Genomic DNA, 26,621 nt, shown 5'->3' on the forward strand with positions numbered 1-26,621 from the left:
GCACACAGTCCCAGATGAGTCTGGAAGCACACAACCGTAGCGGCCACACAAGAAGGAAGCAGGAGGCTCGGAGTCTGCCCTGCATCCTCTCCCGGTTCTGCCCAGAGGCTACTTGGTTCCACTGCATCCACTGTGTCCATCGACAGTCTCAGGATCCAGGCCATGTTTGCTACCATCCTCCTGCAGCTGGTGGGGCACCTGCTGCTGGCACAAGAAACCCAAGGATCTCTTCGCCCTGGCTGCATGGATCTCCGTCCTCCTACTCCCTGTGGGTGTGTGACCATGCATGCATGTAATGCCCACCCAGAGTAGGGCTGGTTCGAGGTAAGTGGTCCACTTCACCCCACCCCTTCTTCAGCTAAGGGTTAGCTCTCTACCACTTGAACCACAGTGCCACTTCTGGCTTTCTGGTGGTTTATGGGAGATAAGAATCTAATGGACTTTCCTGCCTGGACATTCTTTTATGGGGGGGGGCTGTCCAGTCGTGGGGCCTTAACTCTGGGCCTGGGCACTGTCCCTCAGCACTTCAGCTCAGCTAGCACTCTTCCACTTGAGCCACAGCACCACTTCTGACTTTTTTCTTTTTGCTTATGTGGTGCTGAGGAATTGAACCCAGGGCCTCAGGCATGTAAGGCAAATGCTCTACCACTGAGCCACCTTCCCAGTCCCCTACCTGGACATTCTTTCAATTGCTATCCTCAAATCTTAGCCTCTTGAGTAGCTAGGATTGCAGGCATGCGCTACCACTGCCCAGCTATCTCACAGGTTTTCTGAAAGGAAAAGAATTAATAATGCATTAGGCATTGGTGGCTCCCACCTGTAATTCTAGTTACTCAGGAGGCTGAGATTTGAGAATCTCTGTTTAAATCCAGCCTAGGCAGCAAAGTTCATGAGACTCTTCTCAACAATTAATCACCAGAAACTGCAAATGGCCCTGTGCCTCAAAGTGGGAGAGAGCTAACCTTAAGCAAAAATGCTCAGGGACAGGGTCCATTCTCTGTGTTCCAGTCCCAGGACTGGCAAGAACAGCAGCATTAAAAATGAGCTGGGTGTAATAAAGCCATACTCACAAACACAGAATGCAGAAGACAGAGGCAGGAAGTTTATGGATTGAGGACAGCTTGGCCTATATAGTGAGTTCCAGTCCAACCTGGGCTACATAGCAAGACTTAGTTCCAAATCCATTCCCCTATGACCCCAAAAGCACCCAGTAAGTTCACTCACAGAAGAATCTCAGAGAGCTGTTCCTCCATACTACTTTATTCTTTCTTTTTGAAAAAGTCTCCATAAGTAGTTGCTGACATTTATCATTGTTGAGTCATACATGAGGGGTATTTAGACATCCCAACATATACTTTTTCCCTATTCTTGGTTTTTATTCTCTTCCCTTCCTTCTTTCCTCTGTTTACCCCTACCTTTTCTTTACTAGTTCCTCCTTTTCTCTTTTCTTGCACTTTTCCTCCCTTTTGTCTGTCTCTTCCTTCCTTTCTGAGATAGAATTGGGTGATATAGCCCAAGCTATTCTAGAATTTATGTTCTTCCTGCCTCAGCATACTGATTGGCAGTACTACAGGAGTACACTGGCACGACAAATTCCCAATGCAGAGAATCTGGACCCTTAACTTTTCCATAAAGTTCTCCCTTGATTCTAGACTCTTCACATGCATTAGGCTGTTTCATGTCCTCTTTATCTTTTAAGCTCTTTTCTGAATTTCCTTTTTTTCCTGTCCCATTGAGTGGCCCTTAGTCTTGAGGTGGCTTCAACCAGTGCCAGGCACACCCAACCCTCTCTAAGACCATGAATCTTGCGCACAGACTCATTCAGGCACTGGATATGACAAGAGCATAGATGAGTTATAGATTATCCCTTCATTTCAGGACTTATCAGGATTAACTGTGCAGGTCCCTTTAATCCCAGGTCAAAAACCACACCAGGACTGACAATTGCCTGCAATCTCTCATTTTTTAGATGTGGCTACATCTAGCTTATTGGTTCTAGTGAATAGAATGTGGAAGAAATGAGAGATATTACTTCTCAGCTTGCAATATAAATAGCTGTTACTCTCACAGTGGGATATTTCTCTTACTCTCTCACTCTCTCTTGCTCTCTCTCATTCTCTTTCATCCTTTGCTGTGGTCAAAACAACTCCATGTGTGAGGAGTCTATGGAGAAGGCCCCATGACAAGGAGCAGGAAGTAGTCAAGCCTGGAAATTATTTATGTCCAGGCTTTGAATCTATCTCTTTTTGTTTCTGAATAAAAATAGACAACTAATGAGCTGGGCACAACTTCTCAAATGAGAAAATAATATCCAAAGGTGGCAGATGGACATTCTTACAGATTAAGCAGAAACCAATCCCAAATGGCAAAAAGTCCATTGTTTCAAGTCTCTGATGGCTTAACAGACAGTCTCCTCCAGCAAAGTCCCTTATTCTTATCATGCAACAGAAGAAAGCTGCCTTATCTTTCCACTGCAGACCAGTGCCCTGCAGTAATTGAAACAATGGCCATAAAGAGGATGCAATCACCTTGGTAAAACGTATCCAACTGTAACAAGGTCAACTGGAGGTGATGTTACATTCTGAACTTTACTGCACAGAGGAGCAGACACTGGTTCCAAATAGCATGCCCTTTTGCTTTGTGAAATAGAAATCTTAACTTCCATCTAGAAAGATGGGACAGAGAAAAGAGGTCCTCGGAAACACAACAAATCAAAGAAAGTTTGGACAAATGGGATTGCATAAAGTTGCAGAGCTTCTGCAGGGCAAATGACATAGCTAGGAAGACCAATAGAAAGCCCACGGATTGGGAGAAGATTTTTACTAGCCATACAACGGACAAGGGTCTCATATCTAAAATATACTTGGAACTCAAAAAATTAAACCACCCAACAACAAATCCTCAAAGAAACAACTGCCCAATAAATAAGTGGGCGAAAGACTTAAAGAGAAACTTCTCTGAAGAAGAAAGAAGGATGGCCAAAAACACATGAAGAAAATGTTCAACATCCCTAGCCATAAAAGAAATGCAAATCAAAACAACATTCAGATATCACCTCACTCCAGTTAGAATGGCAAAAATCAAGAACTCTAACAACAACAGATGCTGGAGGGGATGTGGACAGAAAGGAACCTTACTTCATTGTTGGTGGGAATGTAAACTTGTTCAACCACTTTGGAAAGCAGTATGGAGGTTCCTCAAAAGACTTCACATAGAACTCCCCTATGACCCAGCAATCCCACTTTTGGGCATTTACCCAAATGTTTACAAACAAGACCACACTAAAGCTACCAGCACAACTATGTTTATTGCAGCATTATTTACCATAGCTAAGATATGGAACCAACCCAGATGCCCCTCAGTAGATGAATGGATCAAGAAAATGTGGTATATATACACAATGGAATTCTATGCCTCCATCAGAAAGAATGACATTGCCCCATTTGTTAGGAAATGGAAAAACTTGGAAAAAATTATATTAAGTGAAGTAAGCCAGGCCCAAAGAAACATAGGTCCCATGGTTTCCCTTATTTGCAATATCTAGTATATGTATGAGTCAAGCAGAAAAGGTCAGATAATGTGATGTCAGGAAAATGAACCCTTAGATGTGTATTTTAATGTTTTTTTTTCTTTCATGCATGTGTTTCTAATGCATTTATAAGATTATCTCTTTGTTGCTCTGTATGTCCCTCCCCCACAGTATAACCCCTGCTTTCACTATATTTGATGTCAGTATAACTTGTGGAGGAGATGGGGAAAAACCAGTTGCTTAAGCATACAGGTGGACCTGTTGCAACAATGAGAAGTACAAGTTGTCATGTCCAAAATGAGCTTTACAACGTCGGTGCGGGGGGGGGGGGGAGGGGGGAAGGAGAAGTATTGGGACTGGTGGGGAGGGGGGAGGCTGGGAAGTGATGTGAAGGGTAAACAAAGGAGTAGGCTGCAATGCTTGTTAAGAAGTGTACGCATTATCCTGCCCATGCAATTGTAACCCCTCTGTACAGTATGTTCACAAATAAAATAAAATAAATTTTTTTAAAAAAAGAAAAGGAGGTCCTTGGCTAGGCTTTTCATGACAGAGCATTTTGATACCCGACAAGGCCACAGAGTCACAGGTACTGTATCTCTGCAGAGACCTGTCCCCAAAGAAGAATGATGGATGTAAGTGAGCTCTGAGAAAATGAGTTTCACAGTATCGCTGACTAACATCTGGGGATGGCCCTGGCTTGATTACCCATCTCTGATAAGTGTGTCTCTGATAAGTGTGTTTGGAGATGACTAAGCACAGGCTTTCTAAATCAAAGAGATAAATGACAAACCCAAATAACAACTCCCACAGAGCAGGCAATATATCAACCTTTTCCATTCCAGTCAATTGACCTGATTGAATAGTTCAAGTACTTGAGTGTTTATAAAAGTGCCTATGTGCTGGGCACTGATGGCTCAAGCCTTTAATCCTAGCTATTCTGGAGGCTGAGATGTGAAGATCACCGTTCAAAGCCAGCCCTGAGAGGAAAGTCTGTGGGACTCTTATGTCCAACAAATCACTCAGGAAACTGGCAGCATCACTTTGGCTCACATGGTAGAGTGCTGTCCTTGAGCTGAAGAACTGAGGGACAGAGATCAGGCCCAGAGTTCAAGCCCCATGACCAAAAAAAAAGTGCCTATGAATCAGTTCTTACATGTTGCTTTTCCCATATCGAAAATCTGTAAGAACACATCTGTAATGCTTTTGGAATGCAAAAAAAGTTATCTGATGTTGCAGATAATAATTACACAGCATGTTTGGAATCTCTAAATCTTGGTTTCCTATTGGGTAAAGATGACCTAAAGCTATCTACACCATTTCATTTTACTCTTAATAATCATCCTAAGAATGGTGTTTTATTATTATTCAAACACCTACACAGGATTTCAGCTGAAAATTACAAGTCAGGTATTTAAGAGTGGAATCTAGAATTTGAACCCAGATCCAAACACACTCATGTCCACTAATCTATGAAAGAATGCAAGCAAGCAAATACTGATTTATGTACATTGCTTTCCCTGAAAGCCAAAATAAATTTACAGTTCTAAAAGAGGATGGGAGGTGGGGATGGAGGATGTGTCTGATTTGTTAGCCAAGATCCAAAAGCCAAGTGTCACATTTTTTCACCCATCTAGACTTAGAAAGATATGCATATCTAGTTACAAGCATATTTTTATAGACATGACTAGAGAACATGATTTCAATGTGGAACTATATGGGGATGAAAGGGAGGGAGAATGATGGAGTACAAATAAGATTAAATACATTGTGACTATGTAAAAAGATGGTGTAAGGAGATACACTGAAACCTACTGAATGTGCTGGTAGAGGGGTATGGAAACAAAGCATAATATAAGAGGTGAATCTGACTAAATTATAATATATGTACTGGTGAAAAAGCATATAGAAAACTCACTGTTAAATTACACTAAAAAATGAAAACAAAAGGAATGACAGGAAAGCAAAATATGAGGGAAGGCCAGGAGGGAAGCTGAATGAGGGCAAATACGATACAAATAATTATGAGTGTATTAAAATAGAAAAATGAAACTGTTGATATTGGTTTGGAGAGAGGGGCGGGGAGGGGTGCTTGAACTCAGGATCCAGCAGGCCCTGTTCCTTAACAATTCTGCTCAAAGCTATTGTTCTATTCCTTGATCCACAGCTCCACTTCTGACTTCTTGATAATTAATTGGAGATAAGTATCTCACATAATTTTCTGTCCCAGCTGGCTTTGAATCAAGATCCTCCAGTCTCAGTCTTCTGAGTATCTAGGATTACAGGTATGAACCACCAGTGCCTGCCTACATTTGTTTCAAGGAGGGAATAAAAGAAAGTGATGGAAGAGAATGTTTAACTGAAATGGATTGTATGCAAGTATGGAACTATCACGAGACCTTTCCTTAGACAATTAATTACATGCTAATAAGAATGGTCTTTAAAAAAAGTTGGTTCTGGGTACCAGTAATTCACTCATATAACCCTAAATACTCAAGATCACAGTTTGAAGTGAACGCAGGCAGAAAAGATCATTAAGACACTTATTGCCGATTAATCACCAAAAGGACAGAAGTGGAGCTGTTATTCAAGTGGTACAATGCTAGCTTTAAGCAAAATAAAAACAAGCAACAACATCAAAAAAAACTCAAACACAGCTCCTAGGCCCTGATTTCAGGCTCTAGTACTGGGGGTGGGTGGGTGGGGATTGGGGGATAGTTTCTGGCTATGCATGCATTTAAGTTCCTCCTAATGAAATGCATAAGCTAATTTGGAAAAGTCCAGGAAACATGGAACAAGATCTACTATATAGTGAAACAGTAAACAGAAAAGAAATAACCCATTTATTCATTCATCCCACATACTGGCCTTCTAGGGTTAAGAATATGAAATGTGTGTCTCATACCCATAATCCTAGATATTCCGGATGCTGAAACATGGAGGATCACAATTCAAAACATCCTGGGCAGCAAAGTTTATGACACTCTATCACTAATCACCAAAATACTGTACCAGATGAATGGCTCAGTTTGTAAAACACCAGGGCTGATCCAAAGAACTGAGCAAGAACACACACTCCTGGTTTCTTGTCCAGAAACTAGGCCCACTGATGTCATTTCTTCAATTTTGTATATCCAAAAATAGAGTGTTTTTAGACACTCCAAACACTGGAGGACAGTTTGCTACATTCCTAGCTCAACCTTCTCATACTTTGGACATCAGCAGAGGGATGATCATGCTATTTGTTTGGCCAGGAACACTGCTGAATGTTGCACAGGTTTTGTGTTTTTTTAATCCTGCAGGTACCATGCACATTCCCACTCACTTCTACTTGTTCAAGTGTCATGGTGAGTTTCTGGTGCACTCCATCATCAAGTGAATCAAGTCCAAATAGAAAGAAAAGAAAATATTGGGTGACAGTAGTGATTTGATTTGCCTTGGAACCAAAAAGGAAAAAGGAAACTTCTCTCCAAGCTGTCGTTAATGAGGGCTTAAAAGTCCCATGGTAGGAGATAAAAATGAGGATGTATCCCAGAATCATAAGACTAATCCTTTCTTGCCTTCTCTCCCCAGGTGTTAGCTCATGAACTTGGTTCAACTCGACAGTCTTCTGTCTGCTCTTCTAACCAAGCAGCCAAGCACCTCTGTGAAAATTCAATTTACTGTGAAAACTGGAGTCTCTACAATTCAAGGAGAGGAAGCTGGTAATTTCTCTGTTTTTGTTGTTTTCTTTTTTTCCTGCCATTCCTGAAACTTGAACTCAGGGTTTGGGCACGATTCCTGAGCTTTTTTTTCTCCTCAAGGCTAGTGCTTGACCACTTAAGCCACAGTGCCACTGCTAACTTTTGCTATTTATGTGGTACTGAGGAATCAAACCCAGGGTTTCATGCATGCTGATAAGCACTTTACCACCAAGCCACATTCCCAGTCCAAGAAGCTCATAATTTCTTAATATGATCTTTATACATTTTTGTCATCCCCATCCTTCCTGGTACATTTGCAAACTCTTACCCTTTTATTCAAGCTCACTATTTAGTCCTCATTTCGCTCTCTTAACATATGGCCTGTCTTCTTTTAAATTAAATATGGCTAAGTAGCTAGCATTACAGGTGGGAGCCACCATCTCCTGGCTTTGTCATTTACTTTAACCTGTAGAAATTCAAGACAGTGTATAATTATCTCCACATACCTCTCAACTCTGCTGGTGGGATTTTGAAATGCTTACCACTCATACCCCAATCATTTGTCTGACAGTTCTTCCCCCAATATCACTATTTGTGAGAATCTTCTAGGATATCTCCTTCTCCAGGAAGACTTCCCAAGCACTGTTGCTACCAGATCATGTGAAAGAATCATCCCCAAGTAGCCGCTCTTTGGTGTTCTCAGACATGTCATTATGGTTTCTATTTTGTTTCCTCTACTCCAATCCAGTTTTTAAGCAACTGGTGCACTGTAGCCAGTAAACCAAATGCATCCTTCCACCTAATTTAGTAAACCAAGTTCCCTAGACGGTTGTCGGCTCATTAATGTACCTACTGTGAGCTTTTCCATCATGACAGCAAGCCAGAGGGAATGTGACAGAGACCAACCACGTAGGTTACAAAGGCTTCTGAGTTAATATCCAGCCCTATGCTGAAATGTTCATGCCCTCTCTCTTAGGAGAAAAAGAAGTGGACAGTTCACATTTGTATTCACACCCCCTTCTTAGGACATTGGCATAATCTACAAGCATAGTTAAGTACTTCAAAAATGTTGCTGGATTAATGAAGGTAATGCAGAAATTACTTGACCTCATTCCTTTCAAATTGATCAAAATAAAGAATTGTTCAAGATTATATTCCTTAGATGGAAGCACTTAATGTAACTTTCAGGGAAAAATTCCATCTAGAGACCCTTGATCAGCATCTTCTTGAAAACACAATTTTGAATGTTATTATTCTTCAGTTGTACAAAGGAGTTCTCATGTAACAAAGCAGTTCATGAATACAATATATCTTGATCCATGTCACCCCTTTCAACCCATCCCTTCCCTACCCAGCCCTTCCCTCACTCTTAATTTTGCAGCAGATGCATTGGATTCTTGACTGCATTTCCCCCCATTTTGCTATTTGTTCACAATTTTCCTCTTGACTCCACCCATATTTTCCAGTACCTGCTTCCTAGTGTTTCATTTTGCTAAAATCTGGCTATGCCTTTCTAAGGAATTACATATTTGAGTTCTCCCTTCAATCCATCATATTTCAGTGAACACATTTGTATATACATACATACCACCAACCATATTTACTGATGAGTTTACAAGCTAAATCTACCATCCACAATAGAAGGGGAAACATGCATTGACTTTACTAATTTTTTTAATGTAACTTAAATCTCAATTTTGGTGACATTAGATGGCAGCTCACAAGGAGTTCCCCACCTTACACACACACTGAAACAGGAATTGACCAGAGTAAGAATCTCTTATTCAGGTCTGAGAAGGTGGCTCAGTGGTAGAGTGCTTGCCTTGCATGCATGAGGCCATAGGTTCGATTCCTCAGCACCATATAAGCAGAAAAAGCCAGAAGTGGGACTGATGCTCCAGTGGTAGAGTGCTAGCCTTGAGCTGAAGAGCTGTGGGACAGCGCCCAGGCCCAGAGTTCAGGCCCCATGACCGGACCCAAAAAACAAAACAAACCAACAAAAAAAAACCCATAATCTCTTCCTGCATTTCCAGAGTAAAAGACAATTGCATGATGCTCATTTTGTCTTATTCTTAGCAAAGGTAGCAAAATGATCTTTGTTAATGCAACCTGCAAAAGCAGATCTGTGCATCAGTAGAGTGCAGCATTGAGAAATGGTTCCATGTACCTCTGTGACATTCCAGCTCCAAATCTCAGCATCCTAGCTTCAGAAAGCTCCATGAAGTCAGCTCAATGACACTTGGGATTGTTCAGCTGTGGAAGGAGGAAAAGCAATGAGTTTGGGGGCACTGGGAACACAGGAGCCTACTTCTTATAATGAAGGGCACGGTGTTTAGAAGAAAAGAAAGGGGAGAGTCAACCAGCATCCAGGAAATCAAAAATGATTAGGTTTATGGGAATAAGGGACAAAAGTAGCAGACAAAAGACAAATAACTCAATTGGGGTTGAACAATTTCACTCCATATGGTGGAATATTTTGGGAAATGGTTTTTTCTGAGGGCACAGCTTGTGTATCAGTATTCCTGAGGAACAAGTGGAAGACAAGAAATGTAAAAAAAAAAAAAGCAAGCATTAGCCTGTATTTCTTTTCACCTCTTCAATTGCTGCTTTTTGCCACTAGAACAAACATGGCCCCTTGGGCACTGGCCACAGCATCTATATCCACACTGGAGGCATGAATTCTAATTGAGCTTTGCCACCTATGGGAGAAGGTTGCTCTGGAAGCAAACATATGGATAGAAAAAGCTTGATGAATCCAGCAAAGATAAAACTCACAATCAGTACTGTCATCTTCCCAGCACTCTTTCCATTCTCACACACTTTGGAATTCTTTATTTGCTTTTATGCTATATCCACGCCATCACAAAATACCACCTGTTAGGCTGTTAAACTGCATGCAGAATATACCACTGTGTCTACCTTAATGCAATCCACATGAATGCAGTGCATCCTTATTCCCACACCTGCAAACTACAGTCCCTAAATAGTCCCATTCCTACTCTCATTCAAACACTATCACACTAAGAAGTATTTCTTGCCTGGAACTCCACAATGGCTTTCTACTCATTTCAGAAGGAAAATGAAATGTCTCTGTGTTATGATACCCTTCCTTACCGCCAGTTCTCTTGGTTATTCTCTTCTAGCTATTCCTGTCTTCTTAACTGAGTCACCCACACCCCCAGCACCCATCTCAGGGCCGCATACACTGGAACTGAATTTTCTCCTAGATAAAATCATGTCTCTTTCTCCAAACTCTGGTTTCAATAAAACAACCACATAGTTGAGAGAGTTCCTCCCAGATGAAAACCTTGTTGTTTTTCTTTAATAACATTTCTCATGACCTAATAATACTCTGTGTGTGTGTGTGTGTGTGTGTGTGTGTGTGTGTGTGTGTGTGTGTGTGTGTGTGTGTGTGTGTGTATGTATACTAGGGCTTAAATTCAGGGCCTAGGTGGAGTGTCCTTTAGCATTTTCACTCAAGACTAGTGCTCTAAGCCTTGAACCACACACGCCAACATTTCTGGCTTTTTGATGGTTCATTAGAGATGAGAGTCTCAAGGATTTTTCCACCTGTGCTGGCTTTACACTGTGATCCTCAGATCTCAGCCTCCTCTGCAGCCAGGCAAGGGCCACCAGCACCTGGAAGTAAACATATTATTTTCAATGACCTTTGTCCTCCTGCAGACTGATGCTTCTTAAGGACTCAATTTGTTTTCTACAGTGATTCTACATTGGTACTCAATGTGTCATGGTTGAATAAAGACCCACAGAGTGTTCAACACTGGTGGTTCATGCTTGTAATCCTAGCTACTCAGAAGGCTGAGTTTTGAGGATCATGCTTAGAAACCAGCCTGGACAGACAAATCCATGAGACTCTTTATCCCCAAGTAGCCCACAAGAAAAACAAAATTAGAAAATGGTCAAATAGAAGAGAGCTGTCTTGACCAAAAAAGCAAATGAGAATGTGAGGCTCTCAGTTTAAGCCCCACAAAAATAAAATAAAAAAGACCCACCAAACAACCTTTATGAATCGAATGTGTAGTTTATTTCTCCAAACATCCAACTTCATCCTCAGAACATTGAAGACCTACCAACCATGTAATGCAAAATTCTATTTTAAAATATGGCTGTTTATTGAATTAACACTAAAATGACATGCTAAGGAACTGAAATGTTTATGCACAAATCAATGTGAATCAAAGCTATGACATTAAATACATGTTATGGTATTGAGTTTTATAAGACCTATGCTGATTTATTTTTTCGTCGTGGGGCTTGAACTCTGGGCTTGGGCGCTGTCCTTGTGCTCTTCAGCTCAAGGCGAGCGCTCTACCGTCTGAGCCACAGCAGCACGTCCGGTTTTCTAGTGGTTTATCGGACATAAGAGTCTCACGAACTTTCCTGCCTGGGCTGGCTTTGAGCCGCGATCCTCAGATCTCAGCCTCCTGAATAGATAGGATTACAGGCATGAGCCACCGGCACCCGGCTTGTTTGTTTGTTGTTGTTGTTGTTGTTGTTGATGATGATCTTTTTGTCAGTCATGGGGCTTGAACTCTGGCCCTGGACAGAGCTGCCCCTAAGCTCTTCAGCTCAAAGCTGTAGGCTAGATTACTTTATACAAGTCCATTAATTTTATGACTGGATGGTTAAAAACCTATAGCCAAACTACACTGAGATATTATTCTATTTATCACACAGTAAGGAAATGCATTATTACCTTGAAATTAGATTTCTACAAGTATTTCCTTGACTGAGAGCAGCAAGGTAGATTGTTCAGACTGTTCAGATAGTTTTAAAAGTGAATACAACAAGCAAATAACAAGTGATATTTACTTAAGTTGTTACCTGTATATGTCAAACATTATGAGAGTTGCTTGTGAAGAATTCAAAAAAGAAAATACTGATCTGTAAACTAGGCATATTAGTACATGCCTGTAACCCCAGAACTTGGAAAGCTGATGATACAGGAGGATCATGTGCTTCAGGCCAACAGAGGTCAACAGGGTGCTATACTATCTGTCAAGAAAGAAAGAAATGAAAAGAGAGAAAAGAGATACTGACATGTATTTCATTTTAGCCTTGAGGCAGTCCTGTGAAAAGGCACTATTAGCATCATTTTTCTCTACAGATAGAGTATTGATACTTAGAGAAGTGAGGTCTCAGAACTCGTGTCATATAGAACTGAGACTAAAATAAATTCTCCTGACTACATAGGTGACACGCTTTCTTCTCAAACGAACCCTACCCACCAAGGATTAGATTGGGATTATAAATTCATCAACCATAACCTGATTCTGGCTACACTATATTTACCTAAGCCTACTCTTGCCACCAATATTTTAGGGAAACCAGTGCACATCTACATTAAAAAAATAATGTGTTGAGCTTAACTTGAAATAAAGAACCCAGAAAACCAAGCAACAAATGGAGCTTGCATTGAGGCCCAGAAAGGTGTCTACATTCTCTAGCAATGGATAATATTCTCTACATACCAGCTCCACTTGGGTACCTGACTGGCAGTTATTATAGTTGTTTTAACCTTTGAGACTAATAGGTTATAGGAGAATTATTTCATAGTCAATGAGATCTGGTTCTATTAAAAATTGACCCATGTATCTTTACAATAAATATATATTAAAATGATCCATGGTTTCCCTCATTTTAAGAACTACAATATGTCTATGATACTCTTTAACAATCTCTCGATACCGAAACTGCTAAGTGCATAGGACCATACATAATGAAGCATAACAACATGAACCCCATGAATCAGAAACAAGAGGTTCTTTTTATATCTTGTATGTAGTTATTCTTTTTTTTCCTCTTTTAATTTTCTGTACCTTGTGTATGTATATAAGTTATTCAGTCTTTGGAAAAGAAAGGGAATTATATAAATAGCAGGACAAAGGATTAAGTAATGCAACATCCATACTCATTTGACACTAAGTTGGAAATGAATTTTACAACTTGTGGGGAAGGGGAGTACGGATGGGTAAGAGGGAGAAAATTGGGATGGGGTAACAGTGTTTAAAAACAAATGTACCCATTACCTTACTTATATAATCATAAACCCCAGGTCATCTCTTTTCAATAAAGATAAAACATTTAAAAATGTTTTCCTAAAAAATAAATTAAGCCAAAGGACAGTGGATGGAATCTGCTCAAGCTAAAGTAACAAGAATATTTCATGCCCAACTCAGTGACAGAGTTAAAACAGGTACTAAGTAAGCGGGGAGCCAGTGGCTCACCCCTGTAATCCTAGCTACTCAGGAGGCTCAGATCTGAGATAACTGTTCAAAGTCAGCCTGGGCAGGAAAGTCCATGAGACTCTTATCTCAAAAAAAAAATAAAAACACAACAAAAACACCAGAAAATGGGAAGTGGCGCTGTGGTTCAAGTGTTAGAGCCCTACCTTTGAGCTGAAGAGTTTGGGAACAGCACCCAGGCCCAGATTTCAAGGCCCACTACTGACAAAAATAAAAAGGAAAAGAAAAGAAAACAGAAAACTGGTACTAAATAAATGCTAGAGCCCCTAATTCCTTTGATTTCCTCTTGTTACATGCAATCTTTGGGGAATGACACTGTTTTCCAAAACAGTGGCTCATGGGTCACCCAAATCAAAATCATATGAAAAGCTTGTAAAATGAACATTGTCTGAGTCCCAGACAAGAGATGCATTTTCTGAATCTAGAGAAATAACCTCTCAGTAACAATCTGGATCTTAGACTCCCTCTGAGTTCCATTACTTCTTGTTGGAACTGTACTACAAAAGATGCCATTTGCAGAGCAAGCAATTAAGAAAAGCAATTAAGAAAAGTGTCTTTGAATTCACACGTTATGGCTGCCCCCATGAGCTACACTCATATGACTGGGATATTCAGAGGTCAGAGAGTGGCTAATATACAAAAGCAAAAATATTTGTCAGGGAAAAACTCATAAACACACAAAGTCATCTACAGACAGACAGCAGGAAAGGCAGGAAGTGGGAAAACTGGGTAGGGCCTTGGTCCTTTGCATCTCATGATCTCTTCCCAAGGTTCATACTTAGCACCATCTCAAATTCAACCCTTCAACTACCTTGGTCACACAGTGAAATTATCCCTTCTGTTGTTTGGTTTGGAAATACGAGAAATAATTTCAATTTGACTATGTATAATTCCAAAGCAAATGAACAACATTTGAAGAGCCAAAGGGGAGAATCTTCACCCACCCTGACTCCAAAGGTCATGAAATCAGTTGTGACACAACAAGGAAGAACCACAGCCAAATAGACACACAAGTCTATTTGGGGAAGAGAGGGAAGAGAGGCCTCAACCCAGAAGTAAGGTTTAGCTGTGCTCCTGAGACTCTAGTCTCCCATTTTCTATTTGAAAAGTAATTCTTTAAGCCTGAAAAAGAAGAAATTACTAATGCATGAAGTCTGGTGCTGTTCCTAGGCCAGTCAGGAGCCTTCCATGCATAGATGGGTTTCACCCAACTGGACTCTTAAAGAGGAAACTGTAAAACAGGTCTTCCTACCATGGTGCATGATGTCAGTGTCAGCTCTACTAAACTGAACCCAATTCTCAGCCTCACTGTTTAAATATTCAGCAAGAACAAGGAATGCAATTAGTGTTCTATGCAGTACTTAGAAAGCAATCTCATTCCATACTCATAAGCACCATAAAGACATCTCCAAAGAAGAAGAACAAGCAAACGCTGCCAGAATGCATTGTACAGAATAAAATCAGCTCCGGGCTAGAAGGACCATGCACTGCCACCCGGTGGTCACATGTAGGCAACAACAAACTCCCCGGAGGACCTGAGACAGGGCCTGACACAGGGCTTTTGGTGTGACCTATGGTGCTGCTTCATGAAGCTCTTTTCTCCCTGCTCACCCAGCAATTGCAGGGACTTTGAGTCCTAAGTTGATTTGGCAAAGAGATAGGTCTCAAAACACATATGCTGCCTTTAAGACATGTACAATCTCTCCTGTGTTAAAACATTCACTTAGTTATATTAAAAACATATATTTAGTTGACAAATATTTTCAAATTGCCTACTAAGTGTACAGATTTTTTATTTTTGGTCATAGGGTATTGTCTATAGCAAAGACAGACATAATCTTTGCTTTCATGGTATTTATTTTGGGAGGACTGAGAACATCTATGTTAGCAATTAGGGCCACAGTTTACCAGAGGCAAGCAAGAGTGCCAGGTTCATACTGAATTATCCCCATAGATGTGGAAAGTAACACCACTCTAAATAAGATGCTATCTGTGTTGGAAGTGTTGCAAAGGCCATGGAATCAAGGCCTCCGTTTGTAGAGGTGACAGAAGGGGGCTCCTGTGTCAGGATGACCCTTTATGTCTATGATCTCTACAAGTGATTTAATCTTTCTGTGTCTTTGGTCCTCCTCCTAATGAACATTGTAAAACTAGTTGTGATCCAGGTGCTGACAGCTCATCCTTGGAATCATGGCTACTCATGAGGCGGAGATACAAGGAACAATGGCTCAAAGCCAACCTGGAAAGATAAGTCCGAGAGACTTAATCTCCAAAGCAACCAGCAAAAAGCAAAACAGGGGATAGGTCTCAACTGGTAGAGCACCAGTCAAGTGAACAAACTGGATAAGCATTTATGAGGACATGAGTTCAAACCGCAGTACTAGCAAAAAAAGAAAAAGAAAAAGAAAAGAAAAGAAAAGAAAAGAAAAGAACTCTGTGGATTTGTGGTGGCTTGGCAGGATTGTTTCAGGTTGGCAAGAGAAGGTGGAGTTCATTTAGAGGTGGCAATGGGGTATTGCTCCATAAACCACTGCTCCTTGTCCCTCTGCTTCTCATTTTTATCTAGAGAAGGTAAAATGTGATCTTCACACTGCTACAGAACACATGGATCTGTGTTTTTGCTTTCGGGTTGTTCTTTTGTGTTCTTTTGGAAGATGGCACATTCCACATTGTCACATTTCCCTCTCCATTAGCACATCAAGGAACAAGCTAAGATGTAATTGTCATGCTAAGTCACTGGGAAGGGCATGTGAAGACCCCTGCAACCTGAGTGATAAGGCATGACCGTATCCAAGAAACATTAGTTGTTCATTCAAACATTACTGTTCATCCTTCACTGTGACTTCTGATTATTGATTCATGCCTACTGATTAATAACATAATTACAAGTACAACTACTACTACTTTGTGTGCATTTAGCCTCAGGCAACAAAACCCTAAAACTCATGAGCTTAGTTTACCATGAATCATATGCAAGATATTTGGGATACTGTTCTGAAACTGGTCCTATTTGGAGTCAAGACATGTAATGCAAGTAAAGTGCTAACAAGATACTATGAGTGACTGAGTGAGGGTTCTGGCACTCTGCTCCCTTTTCCCTCTCCCTCAACAATACTGTTGTTTGGTATGCCAGTACTATGACTTGAACTCAGAGCCTCAAACTCTCACTTGACTTTTCTCCTCACGACTGGCACTCTACCACTTGAGCAATACCTCCCTTCCACATCTAGCTATTTGCTGGTGAATTCAAGAGTTACTTGGGATTTGCCTGCCTGGACTAGCTTTGAACCATGATCCTCAGATCTTAACCTACTGAAATAGCTAGGATTGGCTATAAGTGGCTGGTGTCATCACACCTGTTCTGTGCCTTAAAGGTGGGAGATGTTATGAAGAAGGAAGGAAGAGGCATCAAATCCCAGGAGCAGAGAGTAAAGAAAGGTGAAGGTCATGGATATAATTAATGAGCCAGGCAGAGAAGACATATGAATGAACAAGTATACCATGGAAGTGATAGAGGCCAGCCCTGAGAGGAAAACCACCAATCACAGCCCATTATTGTTTAGTGGACTACACACATGCTAGGACCACCACCAATCACAGTGCAATACTTCTTAGGGCAATGCTTACATGCTGGCCAGCTCTGCAGATATCCCAAGAGAAGCCAAAACTCTACAACTCACACTACACTTCCAATTTCTCAAGCCACGCTTTGTAGACACAAAGCAGGTAAACTAAGACTGTTCAGCCACAGGTTTCCTGTTTGACACTCTCATCTAATTAATCATCCAATTGTCTCTTTTAAATAAATAGTCACTTTTAAAATAAAATAAAAAGGAACATCGAATTTCATAAGGAAAATGACACAGTCAAACATTTTATAAAGCAGTCTGAAGAACAAGATGCATATTAAATCACAGAAGTGCTAGGTATTTATTTTTCATGTACCATTTTTTTAATTCTCATACAGCTTGCTATAAAGCTGGTATTTGTGCATAGCCTCAACCACAGTGGCGTGGCAGAAAATATCTCACATATGATTAACCTCTATAGTTTTCTAGACAGCAAGTGACAATGTCAGAAACAAATAACATAAATAAAACCACAGCAACAATACAAACTGAAGGTGTTAGTTTAAGAAAGAAATACAACCCTGATAGATGGATCAAAAGGCACTGTGGAGGGACTGGGAATGTGGCTTAGTAGTAGAGTACTTGTCTCCCATTCATGAAGGCCTGGGTTCAATTCCTCAGCATCACATAAACACAAAAAGCTAGAAATGGTGCTGTGGCTCAAGTGGTAGAGCCCAGAGAATAGCTTTGAGCACAGCCCAGGTCCTGAGTTCAAATTCTAGGACCAACAACAACAAAAAAAGCACTGTGCAAAAAAACAAAAGATACATTTAAAATGCATAATTATTAGTAGTAGTAGTCGTAGTAGTGATTCTACAAGGAACTTACAGATGGAATAGTTATGCAGTTAATGTAATGAGATTTGGGACCATAATTATCTTTAAGTAGGAGAAAGGAATTCTGGAGGAGCTTAATTACCAATCTAAAACTCCTGCTGGGATTGAGGAAGTTTGCCTTCTAGCCCCATCTTGAGAGCTAGCCCATGACTTGGAAAAGTTACTTTCTCTCTAAATTTCCCTGGTTGCTTAATCTCTCCTTGCAGGTTGTTTGTTGGTGGTTGTTTTTCTAATGATTAAAACAAATAGCTAGCAAATCTAACATGTAGAATAAACAAGGAAAAGACTCAGTGTGACACTGAAGAAAGCCAGGAAGGAAGTGACATTCTGCCACTGTCTTCCACCTGGGGTATTGGAGTCCTTTGTAACAGCTTTCAAGAAATTGTCCAGGGACTGAAGGCCTGAGGCTGGAGACCAGGGACTGGAGCCTGTTTGCTGAGCCTGTATTTGCACTTGAGGAGCTCATGTGGAGAGAAAGGGACAATTTCCATGAGAAGCTGTGCATACATACTTACCATCTCATTTAAACTTTTCTTATCATCATGATCATTTTTCAGTACTACAGATGGGATTCAAGGACTCTCCTACATTTCTACTTTGAGCTACGTCCCACAGACCCTTCTGTTTTCAAGAACCTTGCTATTTCTATATAGAAAGGCATCAAACTTGTGATAGTGCTCTCTGCCTGCTGAGTAACAGTAATAACAAGCATGAACATTTATTTCTTTTATGCCTACTGGGGCATAAATGCCGCATCCACCTCGACCAGCAAGGAAGACACGACCCGGGATTCTTCTCAAAGCAGTTTATTCAGGAACCTTGTTTGCTAGCTTCTCCTGCTTCTCCCTCGCCCCGCACCCGCACTCCGGTTATAAGCCTCCTGGATGGCCAATCCCGAAGTGCCATGTGGCAAATACCAATAGGGTCACAAACACAGAAGCAAGCCAGTAGCCAAGCCATAGCCATATAAGGAGTTGTTTTTCACAGAGAACACTCGCCATCGGGAAGGCGGAAGGCGGAAGCCAGTGCCATTTTAGGTCATGGCCGTGCCATGCGGCCCCGCCATCTTTGGTCGGCTCCCGCAGCTCTCCACACATGAACTCAGATGTTCATGCCTAGCTTTGTCTGCCAGGTTTAACCCTGAACCATGATCCTTTCAACTGATCCTTTCTTGCTCACAGCTAACATTCTACCACTTGAGCCAGTCCTACAGCCTAGTGTTTTGCTGGTTAATGGGAAATTGAGTATGGAGGACTTTTCTTTTCAGGTTGATCCTGAACCTCAATTCTCTAGGTCTCAAACTCCTGATAGGTAGGGTTACAGGTGTGAGTTGACAGTCTGCTTAGCTAAATTTTTTTTGGTGCCAGTGCCAGGACTTGAACTCAGGGCCTCGGCATAGTACATGAGCTTATTTTGTTCAAGGCTATCATTTCAACCACAGTTTTACTTCTGGCTTTTTTCATGGTTTAGTGGAGATGAGATTCTCACAGACTTTCCTGTCCTGCTGGCTTCGTATTGCAATCCTCAGTTCTCAGCCTCCTGAGTAGTGGGAAATACAGACATGAGTCACTGGCACCTGGCTGTAAACATACTATTTTTTTAAAGAAGTCTGTATCCTCTTGATTTCTGGGTCCTAGGTCTCCAAGCCAGTTCATCACTACCTTTGAAAGAAACCATTTTTTAGACAAAGAATGATGCTTTCTTTGCCATTCTAAGTAGTGCCACATAGAATTTTCCTCTGAGATAAGAGCAACAGAGCCCTGGGAACTGGAAAAGGTGGAGACACAGACACACTAAGCAACATACCCCAATCATGGAGCTAGGCAGATGGCTGCCACAGTCTGGCTGTGACACCAACACCACACCCAGCTCCTCCCTGTCCAAGAGCAAAAACTCCCCTCCATCTCCCTGAGATCAAAGGGGTTTTGGTGTAATTGTTCTAATTTCTCATGGGCCACTTTTCACCCTACTGCATGTGTCTAATTAGGACAAGAAGGAAGGAAAGAAAAAAATGACACTTTGCAGCTGGCGGAGAGGAAGGGGGAATGAGAGAAGGGTTAATTGCCTCCTAGCTGTCAGACCTGTAATTATATTCAGTTTGTGGATTCCAGCCTTCTTTTGATGATGTGAAACAAATCTCCAAATACAGCCAAACTTCTGCTGCATGTGCCTTTGTGTTGAAAGTAAAGTGGCCTCGACACAGCCTGGGCTAAACTGCACGTTCTTGGCTAGTGGCCAATTGTAACTAAGTTTCTCATTGCTGGGGTTAAACTGCTTGCTTCAGTGTTCTAAAAGAAAGTGAATGGGGCTGTGCAATTGGGCCATTAGAGTGATCTCAGCCCACACCGCAGGAATCAGAACAAAGTTAAGTCCAGTAAACCCACAGAGTCATGAGAAATAGTACTTGATGCTCTAAGAAGCTAAGTGCTTAGAGAGTGCATTGCAAAAGAGGCAAAGATGGCCTCTCAAGGCCATGCATGCTCACCCACTTCTCCAGGCTACTTACATAAGGTGGTGCCTGCACATGTGACTCTAGGTTACATGTAAATGCTGAAACAGCCGAATCCCACAGTGGGACAAGTATAGGCCCCAAGCCCCTGCAGAAGCTGTGGTGAAACAGCTTGGCTTACTCCACTTACTCTACAGGTGGCAAGAAATATCTAGTAATCAGAGACCAAACAAAGGATCACTAAGCCAACACTGTCCACACAAGGACCTGCCACTCCTACGAATAAGAATATATTTCAGGTTTTCTTCCCTCCTGGTTATAGCCAAATTCCATTTCCTTGCCCACACTGTGGAATGGTTTCCAAATTCCTTTATTTCACTTCAGAACTTCCCACATGGTGTTGACCTGACTTCTTTGTTTTGTTTTGTTTTTTAATAAGCTTTTTTTTGTGTGAAAATACTGTACAGAGGTGTTACAGTTACAAGAGCAAGGTAATGAATGCATTTCTTATCAAGCATTGTTGCCTCCTCCTTTGTTTCCCCTTCCAATACCTTCCCATACACCCCCCCCACCCCCGTGCCAAAGTTGTAAAGTTTGTTTTTTGCAATAACGTCTTGTACATCTCATTGTTGCAATGGGTCCACCTGTATTATTATTTAAACATTTCGTTTTTTCCTTTCCCCTCCCCAAATTATATCAACATCGAATACAGTGAAAACAGGGGTTATACCATGGGGGAGGAACATACAAAGCAACAAAAAAATCACATGGTACCTTAAACTATGTTAGAAACAATAGCAAGAAAGAAAAAAACCACTTGTGTCCGTATCTTGGGGTTCATTTCACTTAACTTCATCTTATCTGGTCATATGTACATAGCTTTTGACCTTTTCTACTTGTCCCAGACATTTACTAGTTATTGTAAATAAGGGAAACCATGAGACCTATGTTTCTTTTGGCCTAGTTTACTTCACTTAATATAATTTTTACCAATGCTTTCCATTTCCTAACAAATGGGGTGATGTCATTCTTTCTGATGGAGGCATAGAATTCCATTATATACATATTATATATTATATATGTAATATATAATGTATATAATATATATCATACTTTCTTGATCCATTCATCCATTGAGGGGCATATGGTTTGGTTCCTGACTTCTTGTACTATTTTCTCCTTAGGCTACTTGTTCTTCCCCTCATGGTTATGATGATATTCCATTTCCTTGCTCACACTCTGGACTGGTTTCTAAACTCTCCTTTATTTCGCTTCAGAACTTCCCACATGGTGTTGCCCTGACTTCTTGCACTACTTCCTCCTAAGGCTACTTGTTCCCAGTTACTAATGTCTTTTCATCATTTAGGTCTGGATCCTGGCAGCTCATTCTAGCTAATCTTCCCTCCTTTCTCAGTCTGGTGTAGGTGCCTCTGCTATGAGCTCTGGGGTGTCCTAAATTATTCTGTTTCTGTTCTGTGCTATCTGTTCTCTCAGGCTCTCTGCATAACTCTACCAGTGTCTTCACAAGCACATGTGCAAGTGTCCACACCTGGAAGTGAGCATCTCTTGAGGTGGAAGAGGCAGCATGCTGTATAGTTGGAAGTGCCCCATTCCTCAGCCCCAACTTCTGTGTGTGTGTGTGTGTGTGTGTGTGTGTGTGTGTGTCTCATACTAAAAGTCAGTATCGATTCTTCACATGGCAAATGAGTAACTTAAGTGGGTTCACTACCTCCACCTATGTTCTTCTGCAACTGATTATCAATGGCTGAATGTCAGGATGATGCTTTATAAGAGCGGTCTTGTCACCACTCTGCTCAAGGCTCAATGGTGTTTTAGTTTATTAGGAGTAATGCCCTCAGGATACCCTATGCCTCCAGGATCCATCATAGCATACTCATCTCTGCCACTACTCAGCCCTCGCATCCCTTCCATCCCTTTCCCCTCACATTCACAGGCTTTGTCCTATTTTCATAAACCCTTCTTCCCTGATAGACACTCTCCCCAATCCAGTAGTCACATGACTCATGCACCTCTTTTTCATATCTATGATGTGCCTCTCTCAAGAAGCACTACTGATATCTGGCACCAGTGTCTCATGTACCTAATCCTAGCTACTCTGGAAGCAGAGATCTGAGGGCCCCATTTCAAAATCAACCTAGGGAGAAAAGCTCCAGAGAGGAGAGTATCATCTCCAATTAGCCAACCAAATGCTGGAAGTGAACATGTTTCTCAAATGCTATACTATCAGCCTTGAGTAAAAAACCTAATGGACAGCACATGTCCTAGTTTTCAAGCCCCCAGCACTAGCAATAAAATAAAATTAAAGTAGAAAGTCAGGTACCAGTGGCTCATGTCTGAAATCCTAGCTACTCAGGAGATATCTGAGGATCATGATTTGGAGGTATCTGAGACAGGAAAAAAAGTCCATGAAATAATTATCTTCAATCACCCTCCAAAAAGGCAGAGCAGATCCTCTAAGGAGGATCCATCTCTAAGGCAGAGTACAAGGAGAAAGTTGAGGAAGAGAAGTAAATGCAGCTGGGCACCAGTTGCTCAGGCCTTAAATCCTTGTCCCTCAGGAAGCTAAGATTTGAGGTTGACAGTTTGAAGACAGACTGGGCAAGAAAGCCCATGAAACTCTTATCTCCAATTGACCATAAAAAGCTAAAACTCTGCTGTAGCTCAAGTGGTAGAGCCGCAACCTTAAGGAGTGAAGGCTAAGGGACAGCACCTAAGCATGAGTTCAAGCTCCAGTATCAGCATGAAAGAAAAAGAAAGTAAAGGACAGGAAAAAAAAACTGTTAAGAATACCATTATGTGATCAGCTCTGTGCACACATCATCCACTGACCCAAGGTAGCAGAGGTGGCTTCAGGTTCTCTATGAGAAAGAGAAAGATGAGCTGGGCACTGGTGTCTCACCCCTGTTATACTAGGAACTCAGGAGGCTGAGATCTGAGGATCACGGTTCAAAGCCAGCCTGTGCAATACAGTCCATGAGACTCTACAATTAACCACCAGAAAATCAGAAGTGGGGCTTTGGCTCAAGTGGTAGAGTGCTTGCCTTGAGCTGAAGAGCTGAGGAACAACGCCCAGGCCCAGAGTTCAAGCTCCACACCAACTCCCCGAATGACAAAACAACAAGAACACCAACAAAAGAAGCAGATAAGGCCCCTACCACTCTCTGAGACTATTTCAGGGCTATGCAATGATCTGTTGCTTGTGGAAAGCTTGAAAGAACTGTTGGCATTACAATGATCTCACAAAACACTCTGGGGATAACAATGCAGTCTCTTGTAGAGACCAGAAAAACACATCATTCACAGAGAATAAATGTGCTGGCCTGGAGCTGGAGTGGGCAAGGTTGGAAAGGGTAAGCAGTCCTTCCATCAGCATTAGTCATTACAGAGTAATAATCAGCACCTCTGTCACACACAATGCCATTTCACAAGGAAGCAAAAGATTTTACACTTTCACTTTCATTTTAAACATGACATTCCTGGATCTGAACCCAAAATAACATGCTGGGATTCTATAGACAAACACACACACACACACACACACACACACACACACACACACACACACACACACACACACATGTATTCAAAAATTACACATTAGGAACTCAAGTTCTTGACCACTTCTAAATTGATGAAGCCAACAAAAGTGACAACCGAAAAACAAAGCTCTCTGCCTCCTGCCCCAAACTGAGCAACCCAAACTGCAAAAGTCCTGGTGTCACCACCAAACATAGCATGTGTGCAGTCTGCATGCCTACCCTCTTACACAACTCCACAGCAAGAGGTGTCAGATTTACAAAGTCAAATTATTTTATTTTATTGTCAGTTGTGGGGGCTGAACTCTGGGCCTGGGTGGTGTCCCTCAGTTCTTCAGCTCGAGGCCAGTCCCCTACCACTTGAGTCACAGTGCCACTTTTGGCTTTTTTCTGCTTATGTGGTGCTGAGCAATCGAACTCAGAGGCTCATACATGAAAGGCAAGCACCCTACCACTGAGCCAACTTCCCAGCCCAAGTCAAGTTATTTTTAATGTGATATGTCAGCTCTTTTCTTTCAAAAGCTTTCAGTAAATAAACATTCTGGGAATTTTATCAGTTAGCTATATTTTCTAGTAAGATGTGTGTATATAAACACATATGTATATATTTTCATATGTGTTTATGTTTACACATATGCATATATTTACACAAGAACAATTGCCTATAGTTATGTACATATATGAAAAAATAACTGCATATATACAAGCATGTAAACTTACATATAGGTGGGTTTATATATGCGTATATAAAGAGACACACATATGAAGAGAGAATAATATACATACCAAGTGAATTTTTTCTATTTTCATCATTTATAATTGATTATTGCGGTATATATACACATCTATTAATTATTATTATTACTCTTTTTTTTGGGGGGGACGGTCATGGTGCCTGAACTCTGGGCCTGGGTGGTGTTCCTCAGCTCTGCAGCTCAAGGCTAGCGCTCTACCATTTGAGCCACAGCGCCACTTCCGGCTTTTTTTTTTTTTGTTTTGCTTATGTGGTGCTGGGGAATCGAACCCAGGGCCTCAGGCATGCAAGGCAAGCTCTCTATCACTGAGCCACCTTCCCAGCCCTTATTATTACTCTTTTAGGGAGGTGGTCATGGAGCCTGAACTCTGGGCCTGGGCACTGTCCCTCAGCTCACTGGAGCCACAGTGCCACTTCCAGCTTTTTCTGCTTATTTGGTGCTGAGGAATCCAACCCAGGACCTCATGCATGCAAGGCAAGCAATCTACCACTGAGCTACCTTCCCAGCCCCTTATTACTCATTTTGCTCAACTTTTTTTTCTTTTTCCTTTTCATTGCCAGTCCTGGGCAGTGTCTCTGAGACTCTGTTCCCAAGGCTAGGACTCTACCACTTGTGCCACAGCACTACTTCCAGCTTTTTCTGAATAGTTTATTGCAGATGAGAGTCTTGTGGAATTTTTTGCCTGGATTGGCTTCAAACTGTAATCCTCAGATCTCAGACTCCTGAGTATTTAGGATTATAGGCATGAGACACTGGCACTTGTCTCTTTTGTTTTTGAATTTTGTGCCAGTATTGGGGCTTGAACTCAGAGCCTCATTCTCTCCCTTGGCTTTTTTGCTCAAAGCTGACTCTTACCATTTTACCACCTGGACCATGGCTTCTGAAGAGATTTTGCTTGAAAATTGGAGATAAGGCTCTCACAAACTTTCCTACACAGACTGGCTTTGAACTGCAATTCTCAGATCAATTGTAGCCTCCTGAGTAGTTGGATTACAGGTGTGAGCCACCAGCATCCAGTTTTAGAATTTTGTAAGTATCAATGTTTTCTAGTCATGGGTGCTAGAAAACACCTGCAATCCAAGCTACTCAGGAGGGTGAGATCTGTGGATGTGATTTAAAGCCAGCCTGGGTAGGGAAGTCTGTGAGACTCTTACCACCAATTAACCACCAGACAACCAAAAGTGGCACTGTGGCTCAAAGTGAGAGAGTGCTATCATTGAGCCAAAGAGTTCAGGGAAAGCACCCAAGCTGATTTCAAGCCTCATGACCACCACCAACAACAACACAACAAAAATGTCTAGCTGAAGATTTTGCTCCATGGTAGACACTGATAAATGATGAATCAAATAAATGATGAATCATATAATAGAGCTGACAGGTGGGTGTATATAGATGGCAGTTTTTATGTTGCTTTATTGGCCTCTCTCTATGGGAAAAGGTTGATGAAGAGATGACCAGTGCAGTTTTCAGCACAGGGCTTCTTGTGGGCAAGGAGGAGGAGGCCTGACTTCGGCCTTCCCAAACAATGACCCTTACTAAGCCTTTATTATGGCTTCCACTTCCTTCTCACTGTCTCCACCTACCTGCTCTGCCTTTAAAACCCATGCCTATGAAAAACTCCTTTTTTTGCTAAAGCCATTTAGACTTGAGTTTCTGTTGCTTGCCACCAATTCAGACCAAGTTACAGATAAACCTACTTTGAAAAGTGTCAGGAGAAGACTCCTATCCAACAGATTCCTAACTAAAAATCTAAGTGTCACTTTCACTGAATTAGTGACTCTAACTACAAAGAATAGAGACTTGGTGATGGAATAATTTCGAGGCAATTTAAAACAACAACAACAAAAACAACTATATCATCTATCTATCTATCTATCTATCTATCTATCTATCTATCTATCTATCTATCTATCTATCTAT

Source organism: Dipodomys merriami, unplaced genomic scaffold, assembly GCF_024711535.1.
Source record: "Dipodomys merriami isolate MVZ:Mamm:240054 unplaced genomic scaffold, mDipMer1.0.p SCAF_126, whole genome shotgun sequence".
Lineage (NCBI taxonomy): Eukaryota > Metazoa > Chordata > Mammalia > Rodentia > Heteromyidae > Dipodomys > Dipodomys merriami.